The sequence below is a fragment of the Thamnophis sirtalis genome, unplaced genomic scaffold (assembly GCF_051295495.1).
Source record: "Thamnophis sirtalis isolate CommonGarterSnake01/CBP01778 unplaced genomic scaffold, rThaSir2_p1.2 scaffold_6, whole genome shotgun sequence".
Lineage (NCBI taxonomy): Eukaryota > Metazoa > Chordata > Lepidosauria > Squamata > Natricidae > Thamnophis > Thamnophis sirtalis.
The window spans coordinates 31,670,425-31,691,481 of NW_028261386.1; the positions used below are offsets into that span (position 1 = coordinate 31,670,425).

The 21,057-nt window shown below is 37.6% G+C and overlaps 1 protein-coding gene across 1 annotated transcript in view; it reads left to right on the top strand.

Annotated features, from left to right (window-relative positions):
* The window catches only part of EFEMP1 (EGF-like fibulin extracellular matrix protein 1), a 55,078-nt gene that overhangs the window by 17,583 nt on the left and 16,438 nt on the right, over positions 1 to 21,057 (top strand). The gene's annotated exons all lie outside the window — the stretch shown is intronic.

A 21,057-nucleotide genomic window follows, 5' to 3' on the forward strand; every position in this document is an offset into this window, starting at 1 on the left:
ATACCTGCATTTTAATACTGCAGCTCAAGACACTATATACTAAGGAATTTCAAAATCTAGAAACCAGATTAACATCCTTACCGATGGATAGTCTGCCACATAGAAGATAGTTGGCACTGATCAAAGTACATCCTTTGTGTTACAGAAAAAGAAAAGTAGTATGGGAAAAGTGGGAGATTTCAAATACAAAAAGAGCCATAGTTCAGATACTAAAAGAGCTGTGATACAGTGATACAGTGGTTAGAATGCAGTATTGCACCTGACTCTGGCCCCTGCCTGATGGATTGACTCAGGCTTTCATCCTTTCAAGTTTAGTAAAAGGAGGTTCCAGATTGTTGGGAGCAATATGCTGATTCTGTAAATCACTTAGAGAGGGCTATAAAGCTCTATGAAGCAGTATATAAGGCGAAGTGCTATTGCTAAAAAGTTGAGTTCTCCATTGAAATGGTTGGATAGTACAGTCAATATGGAATTAGTTTCTATGATGACCACAGATTCAGATAGTTTTAAAGGTGGATTGCAGAAATTCACAAGGAAGTAATGTATCAGCAGCTGTCAGTCAAACTAGCCAAAAGGAAACTTCAAGGCCAAACTTAATATAATATTAGACAGAAGATGGGACAAAGAGTAGGGAAGGTATTGCTGGGCTTTCTGAAAGTATTAGACAAATCCACTGGGAATTTCTCACAGGGGATTCATAGAAATTTATTTGGGCAACCTCTGTGTGGATAAGCATGAAGATTAAAAATGAAAAATCATAATCCAGACAATACATTTAAAAAGCAAATAATTTTTGATTTATAATGTATTTTATATGACACTCTCCTGTCTTAGAATATCAGCTAATTAATAGTAATAGATCCTTACTATGGTAATTGATTAATAGTAGTACTGCAATGAGTAATTAATCCTTAGTCTCTGCAACATATAAAGGGTAAGTGTTCAGAAGTGGAGAATAGGAGCAGAGAGAGGTGGAACCAATATTTGATACCTTGGGAAAGGAGGCTGGCCCATGGAAGCAGCTTAGAAATAATGCCATGAGCTGGGGATTAGAGTCAGTTATTTCCATTGATCCTTAATTTATAGTATATAGTATCCCCAAAAGACGTGATTGGCTGGAATCTGAGCAACGTCAATCAAATTAAGATCAACCTCTATGGATGGTGGGCAATATTTACTTTCTATATTCATAGGTCATACAGGCCTACCCCCTATTATGCTCTCATTTAACTATGGGTCGTAGTTGTATTAGTTTTAAGAGGAGTTAATGCACTTAGTTTGGGCATGATAAATCATATTTAAAGGCAAAAGCTTGAGATTTGTGAAAATTATTGGGGTGTTAACTGCAACTTATTTTAATTTTAATTAATTTCTGCTTAATTTAGAAAAGTGTAAATTAATTTGAAAATGACTTTTTGTTAAATAAGGCTGGCACTGTAAATAAAGGTACAGAGAAACAAACTACAGCAATATAAGAGATTTTTTAATATTGCACTAGATAACCACTACCCACTATAATTAGATGAAGAGATACTAAGTTTTGTGTTTTGTTTTTCTCAATTGAAGCCAAAGAATGAATAGCCTGAGATTTGGATGGGTTTGTTGACGTTTGCTTGGATCCCCATTGGCTTTTCTTCAACAAGTGTTTATGAATCAAAAATGTAATTTGGCTCCAGGTCTTTTCTTTCACAAAACGATACACACACTCAGGGAACAGATGTTGCACTATTTATACTAACAATAAAATGGGAAACAGCCTCCAGAGTTTCCAACAATATTGCAACCCTTATTCCTAATTGTGCAACCTCAAAAAAATTGCTAAGTCCTGGGAATTTTGGAGAGAAAGGTGATAAAAATAGATTATGTACTATAAACACTAATGAATGTTGTGCATTGGTTACCTTTTTAAAATGATGGCAAGTTTTAACCTGGATCCAAATGCACAGATATGAACAAAAAGTTAGTGCCAAAGCACAATAGCAGAATAGGATTGCTAATACCAGAGATCAGAGTACCTGATCCAAATTCAATCGTAGAACCTCTGCTTAAAGGTCTAGTAAATGGGAATTATTATCCTCTGAGCCTCTAGCATAGCTTGTCACTGGGCTAGATAAATGGATAGATAATGGATAAATTGTCCATTTACATGGAAAAGGTCCAGAAAATATCAGAAAGTAGGTCAAGAATGTAGACAATGTAGATTTAGCCAGTGAGGACAGTTCTGGGCCACATAGTTCAATATAATAAAAGGCAGTTCCACATGTCATTGTGTCAGAATCACTTTCTTTAAAAAAAAGCTAGCTGTAGATTAAAAAAACAAATTTCCTTTCCTTCCCTTCTCATCCATTCCCTTCCATTCCATTTCAAGCTTGTGAGTTGTAGCCCCTATCTACATTGTACACTTTTATTGATTTTCAATTAATTGAACAGTAATGTCCTCCCCCAAACACACTCTTCTCAAAAAAGTATCCTATGGAATTTATGTTGGCAGGGATCGGGAGACAAGTCCCTAATCAAACACCATCAGAATAGAAGGAATAATTGCTAAAATAATTGAAATGTGTGACATTATCATATTAATGGATGTTTTTCTTAATTGATTTGCAATATGAAGATGAAACTTCAGCATTATCGGCTTTATCCACGCTATAGTGCCCATACTTGAATAACCTCCAGTGAGAGGTCATGTAATTATAAGCCATGGTGGTGTAGTGGTTACAATGCAGTATTGAGGCTAATTCTGCTGACTGCCAGGGGTTTGATCCTCACTAGCTCAAGGTTGACTCAGCCTTTTATCCTTCCCGAGGTTGGTAAAATGGGGAGCCAGAGTCAGCAATATGTTACCCTGTAAACTGCTTAGAGAGGGCTGTAAAGAACTGTTAAGCTGTATATAAATCTAAGTGCTATTGCTATATAATGCTCTTCATGTGGGCTGGTCTTGACACTCTTTGAAAGCTTCAGTTAGCTAAAATCCAGCTGCAAAACCTCTGGTTAATTGCTTCAGGTGATGTATTACATCTGAGGAGAACTTGGATTGACTACCTATTTTTTAACAAATTATTTTCAAACTGTTGATGTTTATATTTCAAGCTGTACAGACAAATCTGCTGCCATACCAACCATAGGGTGAGAAGAAGGCTGGTAGGATCGAAGTCTCGACAAGGGGGAAAATATAATAGCAATAGCACTTAGACTTATATACCGCTTCATAGTGCTTTTACAGCCCTCTCTAAGCGGTTTTACAGAGTCAGCATATTGCCCCCAACAATTTGGGTCCTCGTTTTACCCACCTCGGAAGGATGGAAGGCTGAGTTAACCTTGAGCCTGGTGAGATTTGAACTGCCGAACTGAAGCTAGCAGTCAGCTAAAGTAGCCTGCAATATTGCACTCTAACCACTGTGCCACCTCAGCTCTTATGGGAGATGAAGTGAACTGCTCTCAGGAAATTGGCATATTTATTTATTTAGTAAATCTATAGGTGACCCATTTCATATACATAACTCTGCAGAGTTCACAATTAAACAAAAGAAAAAGAATTAAAAACAACAAAAATACATAAAATAGTAGCCAAGAACACTCATAAACATTCATAATAGGCTCACCTGTGCTATCAGGGCTATTAAATGAATTTGGGGTTACTTTTATATTGTTGATTAAAATAGGGAAATTTATGGTAGAAATAAAGAGAGGCAAATGTTAGTAAAAAAGTAATATTAGGTGAATATATGTTGAAAGAAGCAAAAAAGTGTGTGTGTCACTTTCTTTTGGATAAGTGAGAATTGGATAGGTCAAAGAAAAATCAGTTAGAGTACTTAAATCCATGTGGTAAAAGAAGAAACAGTCAAGAATGAATGGGTACTAAATGAACATAGGTTAAATATAAAAGGGAGTGAATAGTGTGACTCAAATGCATTGAAGCAGAGGTGGTATTCAGCAGGTTCTGACCAGTTCTGGAGAACCGGTAGCAGAAATTTTGTGTTGTTCAGAGAACCAGTAAATATCACCTATGACTGGCTCTGCCCCCATCTGTTCTCTGCTTCCTGAATCCCAGCTGATAGGGAGGGAATGGAGTTTTTACAATATCCTTCCCCTGCCATGCCTACCAACCCATGGCCACAGAACCAGTTGTAAAAAAATTTGAATCCCACCCCTGCATTGAAATATATTTAGTTGTATAGAAAGAATAAATCAAAATCAAAGCTGTTTTTCCTGAAAGTTAAGAGCATGATGAGCTCTTAACTTTTGTTAATAACTCTTAATGTTAAGAACATGAAATGCATAGACAAGATATAAATAACAGGCTAACAGTTGTTAATAATCAATTCACATACAAGAAGCAAAATAGTAGAAAATGTTGAAGTTACACAAGTCCTTGAAAGCTTCACTAATTGTTTGTATAACAAAATTACAACTACAACAAAATTGCTACAAACACATATGATTTTTTTCAATTACGAAAAATCACACTTCGATGGAAAATGCTAGTAACATAGAAAACACTGTAATCATTGTACAAGAAATGAGAGAATAAATATGAACCAATTCATAAAATTGTGTTTTTAGTCAATGGTTGGAAATCTTTTTTGATTTCCAGCTGCAGACAATATCTCTCGAAATTCAAATGTTAAAATCCTTCCAAAAACTCATTTGCAACTGATGTATATATTCTAATAATTAGAATGGATAAACAAAAAAATGTGTACATATTTGAGAAAAATATATTTTCTACACCGTGAAGAGTTACATTTTACCTTATACAGTGAAGGCTTGTGTGAACTAAAAATATAAAAGGGATTTACAAATTATAGAGTGATTGGGCAGCTTGATCTACACGTGGTAATTATGAAATTGCTTCTATACTAATTAACATTTTTGTGTTTCATTTGTGTCATGTTGTTGCTCTCAAACTATAGTAAAAACATTCTCCTATTGTAAGTCTAGGGGGGCTATTTTCATTTTTTGTTATGTATAATTAGATAATAGTGTGCCATAATAGTGAAACTGAAAAAAGATGGAAAGCAAATTGAGCTAGTCTCTTATTTTTATAAATTACAGTGATCCAATAATAGAATATCTTTGAGCAAATGGAAGGCTTTTCTACTTATAACAAAAGATCTAATGAAGTAGTGAATTGAGCAGTGCTAAAATGACATTAAGATGTAGTCAGTCCATAATATTCCATTTGGCTTTTCACTACTATGATCAGGCTATGTTGAACTGTCCCACGTACTGTATTTGGGTTGTGGGGTTTTTTGTTTCTTTGTCTTTGTACTTTGGCACAGCTTATTGATTCCCCAAGCCTGCCCATCTTTCTGTAAGAAGGGCACTTTTTGGGATACATGAAATATGAAAAAGTGATATGGTAACAAATCATACTTAATTTACTTTACATAATATGCTTGCTTTGTTTTTGATCTAAGGATTCCTCATGTTTCACTGTTTTGTGCTCAGCCCAGAATTGTTATTACAATATGGACAACTATATCAATCTTTTAAATATAAATAAATAAAACTAAAGAATTGCCTGAATGCTGCAATCCAGCAACATGGTGTGTGAATTTTTGTGATGAAGCTCATACAATCTGCTGACATTTGAAATCTAAAAGATCTGTTTTAAATCATTGAATTTTAAAATAAGACACAATAAAGCAAACAATGTTTAACAACAATTAATAAAAGGATTAAAAACAGTTCATTAAAAATACCAAGGAAAGCAATAGCTAAACCTAAAAGCAAATCAGTGGTGGCTGTGAGGTATGTCTTCGTATATGTGTCCAGTTGTTTTCTGGAAGAAGCTAATGTAGAGACCACTTGAAAGAAAGTTCCATAACTGGGATACTAAAATAAAGAAGGGTGTACTTTTGGCCACACACACACACACTTTTGAGTCAGTGTTAATCCCTTCTCACTCTCTGCAGTCTTTTTGACAAGATTTTCAGAAATAGTTTGCCCTTGTCTCTTCTTCATAGGAATGAGAGAGCACTAAGAACACAAAATTAGTGGACCAGAGGAATACCGTCGATATAGTTTACTTGGACTTCAGTAAGGCATTTGATAAGGTAGACCATAACTTACTACTAGATAAAGTAGAAGAATGTGGGTTAGACAGCATCACCACCACATGGATTCATAACTGGCTGACCAACCACACTCAACGTGTAGTCCTCAATGGAACTGCATCTACATGGAGGGAAGTATGCAGTGGAGTACCCCAAGGCTCTGTTTTAAGCCCAGTACTCTTCAACATCTTCATCGATGATTTGGATGAGGGAATAAATGGGGAACTCATCAAATTTGCAGATGACACCAAGCTGGCAGGAATAGCCAACACTCCAGAAGATAGGCTCAAGATACAGAAGGATCTTGACAAACTTGAACATTGGGCACTATCTAATAAAATGAAATTCAATGGTGAAAAGAGTAAGGTTCTACATTTAGGCAACAAAAAAGAAATGCACAGGTACAGTATAGGTGGTACCTTGCTCAACAGTAGTAACTGTGAAAGGGATCTTGGAGTCCTAGTGGACAACCATTTAAATATGAGCCGGCAGTGTGCAGCAGCTGCCAAAAAAGCCAACACAGTTCTAGGCTGCATAAACAGAGGGATAGAATCAAGATTACGTGAAGTGTTAATACCACTTTATAATGCCTTGGTGAGGCCACACTTGGAATACTGCATTCAGTTTTGGTTGCCACAATGTAGAAAAGATGTGGAGACTCTAGAAAGCATGCAGAGAAGAGCAACAAAGATGATTAGGGGACTGGAGACTAAAACATGAAGAATGGTTGCAGAACTGGGTATGTCTAGTTTAATGAAAAGAAGGACTAGGGGAGCCATGATAGCAGTGTTCCAATATCTCAGGGGTTGCCACAAAGAAGAGGGAGTCAAACTATTCTCCAAGACACCTGAGCATAGAACAAGAAGCAATGGGTGGAAGCTAATCAAGGAGAGAAGCAACTTAGAACTCAGGAGAAATTTCCTGACTGTTAGAACAATTAATCAGTGGAACAGATTGCCTCCAGATGTTGTGAATGTCCCAACACTGGAAGTCTTTAATAAGATGTTGGATAGCCATTTGTCTGAAATGGTATAGCGTTTCCTGCCTAGCCAGGGGGTTGGACTAGAAGACCTCCAAGGTCCCTTCCAACTCTGCTATTGTATTGTATAACACACAGCTGACTTCATGTCTAAGGTAAGACTAGAATCCAGTCTCCTGATTTCTAGTTGGTGCCTTAACCATATCCTAAACTGACCCTCTTTCAAGAATAATAGAAGCATATTAAAGAAAAGTGGCCCTAGTCTTATCTTTGGGACATTAAGCAATAAATACAGCTGAAAGATCTCTTGTGAAATGCATTGGGCACTACATAATTGGAGAGGGTGAAGTGCTGGTGATCTTCGGGTCCCAATCAGTTCACATGAATTAAAGCTGGAGAAAATTGAAGATGCTGAAAAATAATGGGGCTTCTTTAAGTAAAGATGCCTACATCTGACTCTATGTATGCAGCATGATTATTAAGTTATTTTCCACAGCGTGAATCTCTTGTATACTAAATCAGACAGTCCAAGTCAGATGCTTATGAATTTCAAGTGTTAAACAGTTTCTTCCCCCTATATTAGTACTTAAGATTTGGTAAATGCGGATATTAGGAAATCAACCTGGAATACCTTGTATCAGTGGTGGGATTCAAAAATTTTTACTTCCAGTTCTGTGAGCGTGGCTTTGTGGGCGTGGTGTGGCTTTGTGGGTGTGGCTTTGTGGGCGTGGCAGGGGAAGGATACTGCAACATCCCCATTCCCTCCTCACCCCACTAATCTGCTTTCCAGCTCCGTTCTCCTGTTCAGGGCAACAAAAGAAGATCAGCTGGGAGGCAGCAGGGGCGGGACAAGCCTATTTGCCAGTTCTCCAAACTACTCAAAATTTCCGCTACTAGTTCTCCAGAACCTGTTAGAACTGGCTAAATACCACCTCTGCCTTGTATGCAATGTATGCATAGACATCTCTTATTGACTTATTTCTCTTATGCTCACTTCAGTGTAGATTTTAATCATAACAGCAGTAGTTCCACAAGCAGTTATATTAATTATTTTGTTGCAAAAATATTGAACCACAACTCTTTGATTATGGCATGAACCTATTTTTTAAAAATTCCTGAAAGACTCTTCAAGTATTGACTTACAGTGGTTCTATTTTTCTGCTGATCAAAGCTGTCCTTTCATAAGACTTTGGAGCTGCATTGCACAATGATGGTGAATTTCTCTTTGCTTTTGTTGGCAACCAGTTTACTCTACCATTGCACCCAGTTAATAAAATTACAGAACTAACATCTAAAGTATATGTTTGTCTCTTGTGTTATTTGAACCAAAGCTTCTTAGTAGGTTTCAATTAGGAGAAGTAGTATCAGACACAAAGTCAACTGTGAGCTGATTTTATTTATTTAAGTATTCTAACTGAAATACTCACTGTAGGTCCATCTTCGGACACTTTTTGTGAGGCTGCAATACTATGTTTATTTTCTTCAGAAATAAAGCCCTTTAAATCTTTATCTGAAAGACAGTTTTGTTAAATACAAAGGAGCTACCTTTTTGGTAAATGAGCATAGGGTTACAATCAAATCCTATGCATGTTTTTACTTTCAAGAAATATCATTGAAGTGTTTGTGGTAAATATTTAATTTAGTAGAATTGTCTTCTAAGTAAACATCGAAGTGAAAGCAGTGGTCATTTCTGCATCTTTTGGGAGAAAAACACATTTAACTGCATGTTGCCTGAAGAAGTATTTACTTGTCCTGTGTTTAAATTACTGCCAATTTGTTTTCACTGGATCATCCGGAGTTCATTTATTATAGAAAACAGAAAAAAGATCTAACCCAACCATTCACTACTTTCTACCAAAGTCACTTTTTAAAAAAAAATATACTTAAGGGTTAAACTTTTTTTGACATTTATCTCTATATTTACCAAATCAGAATATAATATCGTTGCCTTACTTTAGAGAGATGGGTGAAAAAATAATAAATAATTTCCAAGTTCTTTGAACTTTAATTTAATAATCCCAACCAGCACGATTGGTGATGTTTTGAGAAATGAGGTTATTTCCCATTAAGGAATCTTTGCCAGCCTTAAGAGTCTTCTAATCTTATTCATTTGAGTTAAAGTCCATAAATTGATCATGTCTTTTTCAACTTTTTATGCTTATGCAAAATATTTATCCTTTAAATAATGACTATTGTTCACTTTCATGTAAGCTTTTCCAACAAAAATGCCCCCCAATAACCCTGAAGAAACCAAACCAGAGGTGGGTTCCTACCGGTTTGAACCAGTTCAGCCGAATAGATAGTAACTCAACTGGCCACGCCCCTGAACTGGTTCTATGACACCGCCATCTTGTTTTTTGCTTCTGCACATGTGCAGAAGCAATTTTTTTACTATTGCGCATGCGCACATAGCATGCATCAAGCGCGCAAAGCAAGCAAACGCAAAGCACATCCCTGAGCAAACCGGCAGTAACAGAAGCCGGAACCCACCTCTGAATCAAACATTACTGTGGTGAATGAATCAAGTAAACAGATCAGTACTATAGGCAAGTAATCTCTCAGTTGTGATCTGGGCTACTTACAGCAGAAAACTGGTAAAGCATACATATTTTACAGAATTGTTTTAAGAATTGATGTGCTAATATAGTGCAATGGCCACTATCTCCTTTTTGTGAACCCCAGAATCTCATCAGACCACCACTGCCAAAAATCAATATTGTCCTTTTGGGAGACAAATAAACCTGCAATAAATATGGGCTTAGTTACAATAAATAAAGAAAATCTCACCACAGGAAAATACTATTATTGAGGCATAATGTAGGAAGTTCATGCTAGCTCTAAATTCCTTTAATACATCTCATGCTAAACCTACTTAGTAAATATCCTGACGTGTTCTGAAATGCTCCCTATTTTGCACACTGTTCAGATTGTCAGCTCGTGACATGAATAAACCTCAACTACATTCCTTATCTAACCAAGGACATACCTACCTCTATGCTAGAAGTGTGCTAGAGGATCACATGGACATCGTTGATGGGGGAAAATCACCCTGGCTTGTTCCTGGCTGAGCCCTTCAAAGGCATATTTTAAAGCTGGAACAGCATCAGGAATCTACTTATTTACTCAGGGAGTTGTAGAGAAAGGAACCTGCTGCCAAGAGATAGCATGATTGCAGATGGAAAACAATATCCTGGTTCAGATAAGTGTTCCTCTTTTGATAGCTGTCACTGAACTCAGCTTGAACTTGAACTGTTTTGCAGCCTGTAAACCACAAGCCTCAAAAGGCCCGGGGGATTTCTTCAGAGGGAAAGTTGGGGGCTTGAGGATAAAATTAAGTTGAGTGGGGGGGACAAACTGTCGGTTCAGTGTGGTAGCACCTAGGCCAGAGCTTCAGGTAAAAAGGACCTTTTGGATGGTCTCTCTGTACTTGAGAGACCGCCTGCTGCCAATCACCTCCGCTAGACCGATTAGATCCCACAGATTAGGCCTCCTCTGAATTCCATCCGCCGGCCAGTGTCGACTGGCGACTACCCGGAGGAGAGCCTTCTCTGTGGCTGCTCCAACCCTTTGGAACGAACTCCCCGTGGAGATTCGAACCCTCACCACCCTCCAGGCCTTCCGCAAAGCCGTTAAAACCTGGCTGTTCCGACAGGCCTGGGGCTAAAGAGCTGTTGCCCCCGTCTTGAATGGTATGACTGTTGTGTGTTTTTAAATTATGTATTGTTATGTTGTTTTTTGTTTTTTATTTTTTGTCTGTACCCCCCCCCCTTCCCTGATTTGATTTGTTAGCCGCCCTGAGTCCCCTTCGGGGGGAAAGGGCGGCATATAAATATAATAAATGAAATAAATGAAATGAGAAGAAAGACCTAGGCCCCTGGAAAAGTGCTGCCAGATTTGGGAATATGGGCTGGAGCAGTGATGACTTAGTGCCGAAAGCATGTGCGTGCACACACACCCATAATGCAATGCATGCGTGACTCCACTCCACCCCCACGCATGCACGTGCAATACTCCCTGTGTGCGCCCCATCCCCCGCACATGAATGTGTGTCTCCTGCATACACCCTGTCCCCTACGCATGCACAGTAATACCTGAAAACCAGTTGGCCAGCAGGAGGCATGCATGTGCATGTGCAGCGGAACTGAGTTGGGGTGATAGCTTGCGTGCCCGTAGAGAGGGTTTGCATGCCATCTGTGGCATGCATATCATAGGTTCACTATCACAGGGCTAGAGGGACAGAGTAAGGGCTGAAAGGTAGCTTCCTATATAAAACAGTTTACTCAGCTAACACAGTAAGAAGCTGTGTTACAGCTACATCTCTCAATAGTAAATTCTCCCCTTTCCTCTCTATCCCATGAATCACCAGTCACTAATGCAGACAGCCTCTGAGTCATGGCTCTTAATATTAGTACTTTTGGCACATTCATGCTACAGGTTTAAACAAGCACAGCTTTATTACCTCTTCTCGGGGAATTCTAAGAATTTTATTTCATGGGATAAGAAAACAAGGATTTCTGAGGGCAAATTCTCTACACCAATTCTCTGGATTCTTTGGGGAAAGCTGGAGCAACAAAGGAAATCAAAGGATAATTCTGAAATATGTTCACATTGCAGATGGAGATATAATGTAAGTGGCCTCAGTCATGTTGTACATGCAGCCTGTAGCCAAACAGAGACAAAATTGTCCATCATTTCAGTTCTTCATCTAGAAAGGTTTTGCTGACTTAGCACTTAGTGGAAAGATGGTACATGTAATGGGCAATAAGAATAATCTTGAGAAGCAAGACGAAGAGCCGCAACCAAGACAATGGTTGGATGAAAAAGAACTTGAGTCCCAGATGAAAATGTAATTTTGAGAAAATGTCTCAGGCTTGACCTCCCTAGTTCTCTTTAAGTTAAAGGTTTGGAGGAGAGACCCATTCAGATTTACGATATTCTGTTACTGTAACCATATAATAAAAATAATATTAGCATTCATAGTCTTCATTTCCTAGTCTGTTGTGGTCTGACAGTATCAGAGGAATAAGAAAAAAAACAATTTTAAAGAAAAGTGACTTTGTAAATGTATGGTTGTCATTCTGCCATTGCAGAAACATAGCAGTGATCAGTAGATGAAAATAATAGATAAATAAAAATCCACCTCTTTGTTGCTAGCTATTGGTTGCCTGAATTTTTTCTTGCTTAAATGTGGCCAGTTTAGCAATGTTAAAGGGATAAAAATAATTGGAATGTCCTTTACTTAATTGATAAGTATAATAATTCAGAATACTTTGTGGCTCTAATCCGGAGAACATACCCTTCTCTTCCCAAAGCCTTGGATACTGTTCTCTGACCCTTGCAAGCTGTATTTATTTAATATGATAAAATGGGAATATTAAACAAATGTGGCACAATTCATTTAAATCAAAGTTATTTTTTGTCCTGAATCCATCCATTTTAGGGTGAACTATTTTTCAGGATTGTGGCCTGACCTATACATGGACCAAATAAATCCATGTGAACATCTAAGATGTTACCATCTACAGACAGAATATAACATTTTTAATGTCAATAAAGGGGGGGGGGAATCTCCTAGCAGATGGGAAATTAGCACTATATTATGTAACTAGCATACATAATAACTATGTCCTTAACATTCTTTTTATTCACTTCTTATGGCAAATTGCCATCCATACTATTGCCAAGAAAAAGATATAGACGTAGTCAGCAAGAATCAAATTCTCACCATTATTGCTTATAGGAAAGTGTACATTTACTCATTGAGAAGCACTTGTCTATTAGTGGAAATGTAGAGTATCTTTGGTCCATAGATCTCCCTATTAAAATACTTGGATCACATCCACTCACAAGATTCCTTACCAAAGCACAATAAAAGAATCGTTGCAGTCTACTATGAATGACTGCCAGCTCTTCTCCATAAAGTTTTGATTAGAGTTGGGCACAAATGACGTTATGAAACTTCACTTCAAATTTGTAGACAATAAAACTAGGTGAACATTTTTTCAAAATTCCCCAATTTCTCAAGGGTAAGACTCAAGTTAGGTCAAAGTTTCATTTCTTTCTACTTCATGACTAGTTTATGGAGGACATGGTTCACAGAGAGTTTTCCTGGATTACAAAGGATATTGGGAAAGAAATATATGTGAAAATGTCAGTTTGTGACCTATCTAACCAAATTATAGGCTTGTTTGGTCATTTACATGGAGGGCACTGAGACTTTCATTGTTACTGTTTTTCTCTGGTTGGAATAAAAGGAAACAGTTTTCAGTGTTTTGAAGATCTTCAGGTAGAACATTTTAGTGATTCTTCTAGCCTTGAAGAGGAACATTTGATTTTCTTGGATCCTCAGTGAAAACTTGAAATGGCAGTAAAGAATGATCTTGTGATCTTGGCAAATGTTTAATCTTGCTACCCTTCAGTTTGATTGTCAAGAACCTGATAGGTCAAAATCTATAATGTAAATAAGTCACAATTTGTGCAAGCTTTACTTCCTAGATTTCCGAGAAGTGAAATAAGCAAAACCAAAATGGTTTGCAACCTGGAAATATTTTCAAAAATCAGCATTTAAGATTTTAAAAGTGCAGATAATTAGAGAGCCAGTTTGGTCTAATGGTAAAGAGCAAAGAGCAGGAGACTGACTTTTACTCATTCTCTCTCAACCCAACCCACCTTTCAGGATTATTGTGGGGAAAATAGGAAAAGAAAAATGTGTTGAATATATTTGCTGCCTTTAGTTATTTGTAAAAATAATAAAGATAGGATAAAAATAAATAAATAAAAATTCTAGACATGAGATTTTCTATTCCTTTTCAAGAAAGAAAGCAGCTTCCTATCCAACATATACTTAGATACTTGATTTATGTTTCCCTTATCTCTTAATTTCTTTTTACAATTGTTGAGGTGATGAACCAGGGTTAATTTAGTTATTTTATTTTATTTTACTGTCGTTTTGTTTCTTTGTTTCAAAAACATTTTTAAAACTGCACAAAATGGTATTGAAGAGAACACATGGAACAATTCCATAATAATTCTGAAAAATGATGTGCCAAAAAAGGAAAAACACTTTTTATCTGTAATTATATTTTTGAATATCCTCCAAAATTCATTGGTCATCATGGGTGGGTTATTTCTGTTCATGTGTTGCATTAGTTTCATGTTTGCTTGATATGGAACAGGAACACTTTTAAAGAAGTAACTTGGGAAAGGTCTCCACAGTTGGTACAATCTGTTAAAATCCTATTACTACTTTGGTAACTAATGTCAAAATACTAGACTAATGTCAAAAGTGACTAGAACACTTTTGGTCAATGTATCAGATTCATTTCTTTTATTAAATGCAGGCCCCACTTTATAATTTGCAATATTTTATCTTTTGAAATGATGGTAACAGTCTCCCCCAATATGCTTTCCTGCAAATGTGTTGGGATTACAATTCCCAGAATTCACAATATCGTGCAGAAAGGTACCCAACAATTTTAAATAGTTGGATCCTGTTAAGTTTAATAAAAAGACTTTGAAGCTGTGTTAGAATAGTGGAAATACTCCTTTATACTGTTGTAGCTAATTATGATTTAAGCAAGTCTCACTCATGGAATGGGGATGAAATAAGGGAAATCATGGGAACAAGATGAAAAATCACGTTGTTAGAGCATGGATTGTACCATGATTCATGTTGGTGACCTGTGATTCAATAAAGCATGCTTTGAATGCCATTGTTAAAACATTAGATTCTGGGCAACAAGGTCTTGGATTTTTCCAACCCTGCAACCAGCAACCAAGAGTAACAAGTTCCTAGCACATGCTTGGATAGCTAGGACACAATGCTCTGTAACCATGGACCTCAGATTGTCAAAAGTTTAAAAGGACATCAAGAGAGCTTGTGGCTTGTTACATAAAAGGGGCTGTTCTAAAGGAATAATTTGCACTGAAGTGTAAAGGACTGGTGGGAACCACGTTGAAATGCCAAGCATGGCTGTGATTATCTAGTTGTAGGAAGTGAAGTGTGGAGATTAGAATGTTACATAAGAAAACAAATGAGCTGAATGAGTCAAGGGTTTGGGGAAGAATGAGTCACAGTCAGACGGAACCAAGCCAGGCATGCAAGTGGAGAACGGAAGGATCAAGGAAAAAAGAGAACTCGTAAGCCCCCTGACTTGGTGTCACTTCCAATGAAATCTGTGAGGCACAAGTCAGTCAGCTTTGTTTTTAGGTTTCAGAGGGAATCCAGTGGTCATGGGCAAGGAGGGGAAGCTGCAGCGGATGCCTTAAAAGAACAGTTTGCTTCAAGAAAGGGTCGTTCAGGACCTCAAAGCAGTTCACCCAGCATTTTAGCACAGAACAACAAGCATGCTGCCAAAGTCAGCATCAGAAGGGACAAAACAGTATAAATAACTTCTCAAAGAAGCACTGGGTACATTTTTTGGCAAATGCAGAGAAATCACTGGCAATTAATGAACCTGACAGGAATGAGGACAATGAAATGCAAATTGATCTGTATTCAGCAGGGGGGAAAGGCAATAGGCTCCCTTCCCCCTCATACCCACATACCTTTTATATTCCTTTTGGCTATCTCATAAATCTTAGCACATAACCAAGCCATTTCAAAAGTACTTTGGAAACCTGTTCTTCATGATTATATTAAAAAAAAGTTTGTTAAAGTTTGTGTGGTGGATGCATCTCAAGTCTTGCATTGTTACAATAAAACATTTGTCTTGCACTGTGTTATGGGTTTTTTGCAGTGGGTGGTGAAACCTATAATGACACTAAATGACCCTAAAGTTACAGGGGGCTAAGCAGTTAAATATCTCTGGCTTGAGCTAGCTGGGCTGTTAACGTTTTATAAACGTATTAAGAATCTTGCAAAGATATAAGGAAAGAATTAGAATATGTAGAGCTGTAAGGAGAGGAAGACTAAAAGGAGGCATGTGCTGAGAAAAATAGAAGTTAGGAAGAGAAGATGCAGAATTGCTGTATCATTGAGATGGGCAGGATAAAAATGAAATAAAAGATGCAAGGGGGGTGGAGAAAAAGAACTAAGAGAACAGCATAGGGACAGGGAAGAATTAGGGATGTGGGGGTGGAGTGGGCTTGTCTGAGCTCATGATATTGTGTGTTTGATTATTGAGGCCATTTATTTTTATTCGGTTCCAGAATACATACTGAAAATTATAGCAGATCTGATATTTTCTATTTTAGATCTATTTTAGATCTGTATAAATGGCTACAGCTCTGCATAATGATGGTTCATTTTCCCACTAGGAAGAATTCTTCCTTGTCCATTTTCCTTGCTCAAGCCATCCATTATTTTTTACTCCCTCCTCTCCATCCTGAGTTTCAGCAACTTTATTTATCTCTCTCATTAATCCATAGCATCCAGCAAACAGGGTTAAAACCACTGGAAAAAATATATGCTGACTACTCACCATTTTTCATCTTTAGGGTCTTTTAAATGCAAGAGAGGAAATAGCACCTTGTGTGGGAGAAGCTTCTCTTCATAGCAACCAATTAAGGGGAAAGAATATCACCAAACAAATGTATATAATATGTACTGAAAAATGTCAAACAGAAATTAGCAATGCATTTCTTTTTATTTGATGTGGGGAGAGGATCTTATTTGTTTGTTTCTCCAGATTTAGTGATATTTTGTTTCTTATATCTGGTTTTGGTCTACTTACCATTGATTCTGGTTCTTACCATTTTTACCTTTAGTCCCAGTTAATTCTTTTATGAGATATTTCGCGTGTGTGGAAAAAATATTTCTTAGCTGTCACTAAAATTCTAGTCTAGGATTTTTTTTGATTCTTCAATTAAAAAGAATCAATTTTACCTTGGCTACGTCACTTGATTAAATTATTAGAAGTCAGTTCTTAGATAAGCAAGTGGATAAACATGTATTTGCCTTACAATCATATTAAAAGAATTCTTGATACATTGGATGTTGATTTATATCTTATCTTTACACTTGAAGTAGCTAACATTAATAAAAGTAAAATAAAGTAAGACAATTAATAAATGGATCCAGCAACCTGCAGATCTATAAGCCTGACATCAATACCTGGAAAGAGTCTAGAAAATATAATCAAGCAATGAATCTGAGAACACGTAGAGGCAAACAAAGTCATAACCAGTAGCCAACATGTGTTTGTCAAAAACAGATCATGCCAGACAAAACTTATTCATTCTTTGATAAAGTGGCAAAATTAGTGGACCAGCAAAATGCTGTGATTGTAATTTACTTAGACTTCAGTAAAGCATTTGATAAAGTAGACCACAGCCTACTTGATAAGATAGAAAATTAAAACATTGTTAAAACTACTATTAAATGCACATTAATAACATAAAGATACCTCCCATAAAACTGAACAGGTTTTTTATGAATTAAAACCTGCCTGAATTAAAACACATTTGCCTGACAGGAGAAAGAAAAACATCCACATCATTTGTTTCTCTTTTCTTTCTGAACATTTGAGATTTTCTATGCAGCAGTATTGCCATAATATCTTCTTTAAGAAAGACTTGTAAGGTTGTAATATGTGACCTCCCTCAATGACTCCCATAATACATGAAATGAATGGTTTTATTTGAATGATGATTAAGCAAGAGATAAATATACTTTATTACTTTTTAATCCATAAGTGAAATAAAACAGAACCTTGTGACTTTATCAGATATTTCATTGAAAATGAGCAAAACCCAAAACTCATAATTTTAAATCATATTTTCAACAGGAGAGATGAGCTTGCTTGCTTACTTGTACCCAACTCCTAAAATCTGGCTTTTGCTTTAGGGACACTCAAGATCCTGTCATTCACTGAATTCAAAAAAGAGAAGACTTTTTCTGGTCTGAAATCAGCTTCTCTTATACTGCTGCAACTTGTAAAACACTTAACAGTGCTCCTGGTACTCTTTTGCTCCCTCTTAGTGTCTTTTCTTTTATTACACTTTACTGCTTATAACACACAGAAACAGATCCTTGGCACTTCGTTCCTCATAACCCTTCTCCCTTTATTTATGTGTATGTGTTTTTTCAAGTCAGTGTTGACTCCTGGACAAAATTTGGAAAGTTGTCTGCCATTGCCTTCTTGGCTCATGGATCTAGTCTGGTGCCTGAACCACTACACCAAACTGGCTTTCAGATGAAATCTACCTTCCTGGAAACCATCCAAGTTAGGAAACACACAACTCCTTTAGTTAGTTTCTTTTATCTCATTTAGGAAGGCTATTTAAACACCAATCTTATTAGGCCTCTGTCTGAGAGTTAATATTATTCATACTACTATGAATGGTGTTCCCTTTTTTACAGTCAGATTGTTTTTTTCTGAATTTATGAGTTTTGAAAGTGTTTTGACTGAACAGTACAGCACAAATGCTTCAACAAGACAATGCATTGCAATGAATGTCATCTGCCTTGAGAAATTGTTTGGAGATGTGATTTATGGAAAATAGAAATAATCATGGTTATGAATGAGTGCTTTCAATAGATCATTTTAAAGGAATTGGAGGAAGGAAGGGGCCAAGCCTTGCCCTGCCATAAACTGCTGGCAGGCATCATCTTCTCTTTCTAATGTTGTTTCTCCATCCATTTATTTCTTCCTTCTGTCTTTTGTGGTATTTGGATCTTGGATTTAGATCTTTCTGCCAAAGTTGGGGGTGTGGGGGGGGCAATGCTTAGGAACAAATGCATTGTGTGAGGTTTTTTTAAAATATATTTGCAAAAACATAATTCAGAAGGACAGGGTGGTGTGAAAGCAGAAAGAAGTTTGTGTGTGAGAAAGAGGGAGGGTGATAGAAAGAGAAAGACTCTTCACTAACCTTTATCCTTTTCTCATGTGAACTTGCTGGTGATTCTTATCTGTTTTACTCTCATGCACACACACATACTGTTATCTTTACATGCAGTGGAACAAGGTACTCGATTTCTGGGAATTATTAAAAAATTAGTGTTGGCTGCAAATGAGAAATCACTACTGTGTTGTTATTAATGTTCCCCTACATAAAAAAACATGCATGTTGCTTGAAAACAAGCATAATGGCAGGAAATAGGTTAAGCTAAAGAATAAGAGACAATTTGGTGTAGTGGTTAAAGCACCAGGCTAGAAACCAGGAGGTGGTGAGTTCTAGTTCCCCTTTAGACATGAAGTCAGTTTGGTGCCCTTGAGTCAGTCACTTGCTCTGTGTCCTAAGAGGAAGGCAATAGCATACCATTTCCAAGAATATGCCAGAAAAACTGCAGGAAGCACAGCCACTCCATGAAGCCTCAACTGTCTTATCCAAGCCCAGCAGCACAGTACAAAAAGTTGGCTTTGGAACTGCATGAAACCGCTGAATCACAGTGCAGTGCAAATCCCTTTGCAGTCCAAAGCCAAGCCCAGGTATGCAGCACAAAGGGGTTTCTTGATGCACTGCAGCTCTGGGACTGCAAGGAAACCTTTGAGGCACAGCACAACACAGATTCCTTTGTAATACAAAATCCAGCTTAGCCCAGCCCAGCAGTGCAGTGCAAAACTGCAATTGCCACACAAAGCTGCCGCCACTCCAACCTAGTTCCCAGCCAGTCACCTTCACAACTTTGCACTCCGAGGTTCCTACCACCATGTGCTTTGTTGCTCCCACTGACCTTTGCCATCTTCTTGCTCACCCTGCTGACCAGGCATATCTGACCTGACCCTTCACAAGGCAGCTAATGGCCAGTGAGGGAACCACTCAGAGGTGGCATTCAGCAGGTTCTGACTAGTTCTAGAGAACCGGTAGCAGAAATTTTGAATAGTTTGGAGAACCGGTAAATACCACCTCTGACTGGCCCATCCCCATCTATTCTCTGCCTCCCAAGTCCCAACTGATCAGGGGGAAATGGGGATTTTGCAGTAACCTTCCCCTGGAGTGGAGAGATAAGGAGATTTTGCAGCATCCTTCCCCTGCCACATCCACCAAGCCATGCCCACCAAGCCATGCCAAGCCCGCAAAACCACAGAACCAGTGGTAAAAACATTTGAATCCCACCACTGGAACCATTGTTTGTGACTCGCGGGGAAAAAGGCTTATATGGCCACAACTGCCTCATGAAGGGACAGGCCATACATATGTACAGTCTTCAGTACTGGGAGAAAAAATACAGCAAAAATCAGGTAGGGCACAGGAGTCATGGAGTGCCAGGGATCAAAGGAGCATAGATGGTGGAGAAAGATGGATGGGAGAAGTCGAAGTGTCTTTGCAATTCTAAGTGTAGGTCGGCTGCCAAGTGCCTCAATTTTGATCATGTGACAATGGGGCACTGCAACAACTTTAACTTTGGACTCCAACTATAAGTCCCTTCATTTACACTGCCATAAATTTGAATAGTTGCTGAACAAATAGTCATAAGTTAAGGATTACCTGTACATGCATGTACAGATACACTAATATGTACTACGCAGGTTTTTTTTCAAAATGCAAGCCTTTATCTCCCCCAGCCCTATTCATACATGCAAACATACTAACTCAATAGTGCTTGCTTGCAAGATACATTCTCTCCCCTGTTTATCTTACACTCAACCCACCTGAGATATGATAGGCATTTTGCAAGTTAATAAAAATTCTGCATTCCCCCGTCTGTCATCTTTGTATTTTTTTTTAAGCAGTACACCAGCTTTTAAGAACTGATAACAGCTATCAGTTCAAAGACCAAGGCAGGTCGGAAGAAAATTTATATCAAGCTGTCAGTTAGAAAGGAAGCATGTTGGAAAATATGCGGGTATTTGAAGTGAGAACTGGAGGGAGGAGCAAGTTTAAAGAATAAGGTCAAAACAGTTCAATTTGTGATTTGAGTCTTGTGGTCAACATTGTTTTCATTTTGCATGAGAAAGAATCCATTTTTTCTTTTCCATGGCTCCACCCGGAATCTGCCACTGGTCCCCAGTTCCTGAACAAATACAAAGAGTTCAACTGGGATTTGTAAACTAGTTTTAAGGAATTTGTTTATTCAGCTTAGAAACTTTCAGTTGGTTTTGAATGTCAGAAGGAAGTCATGTCATAGTACTGTAT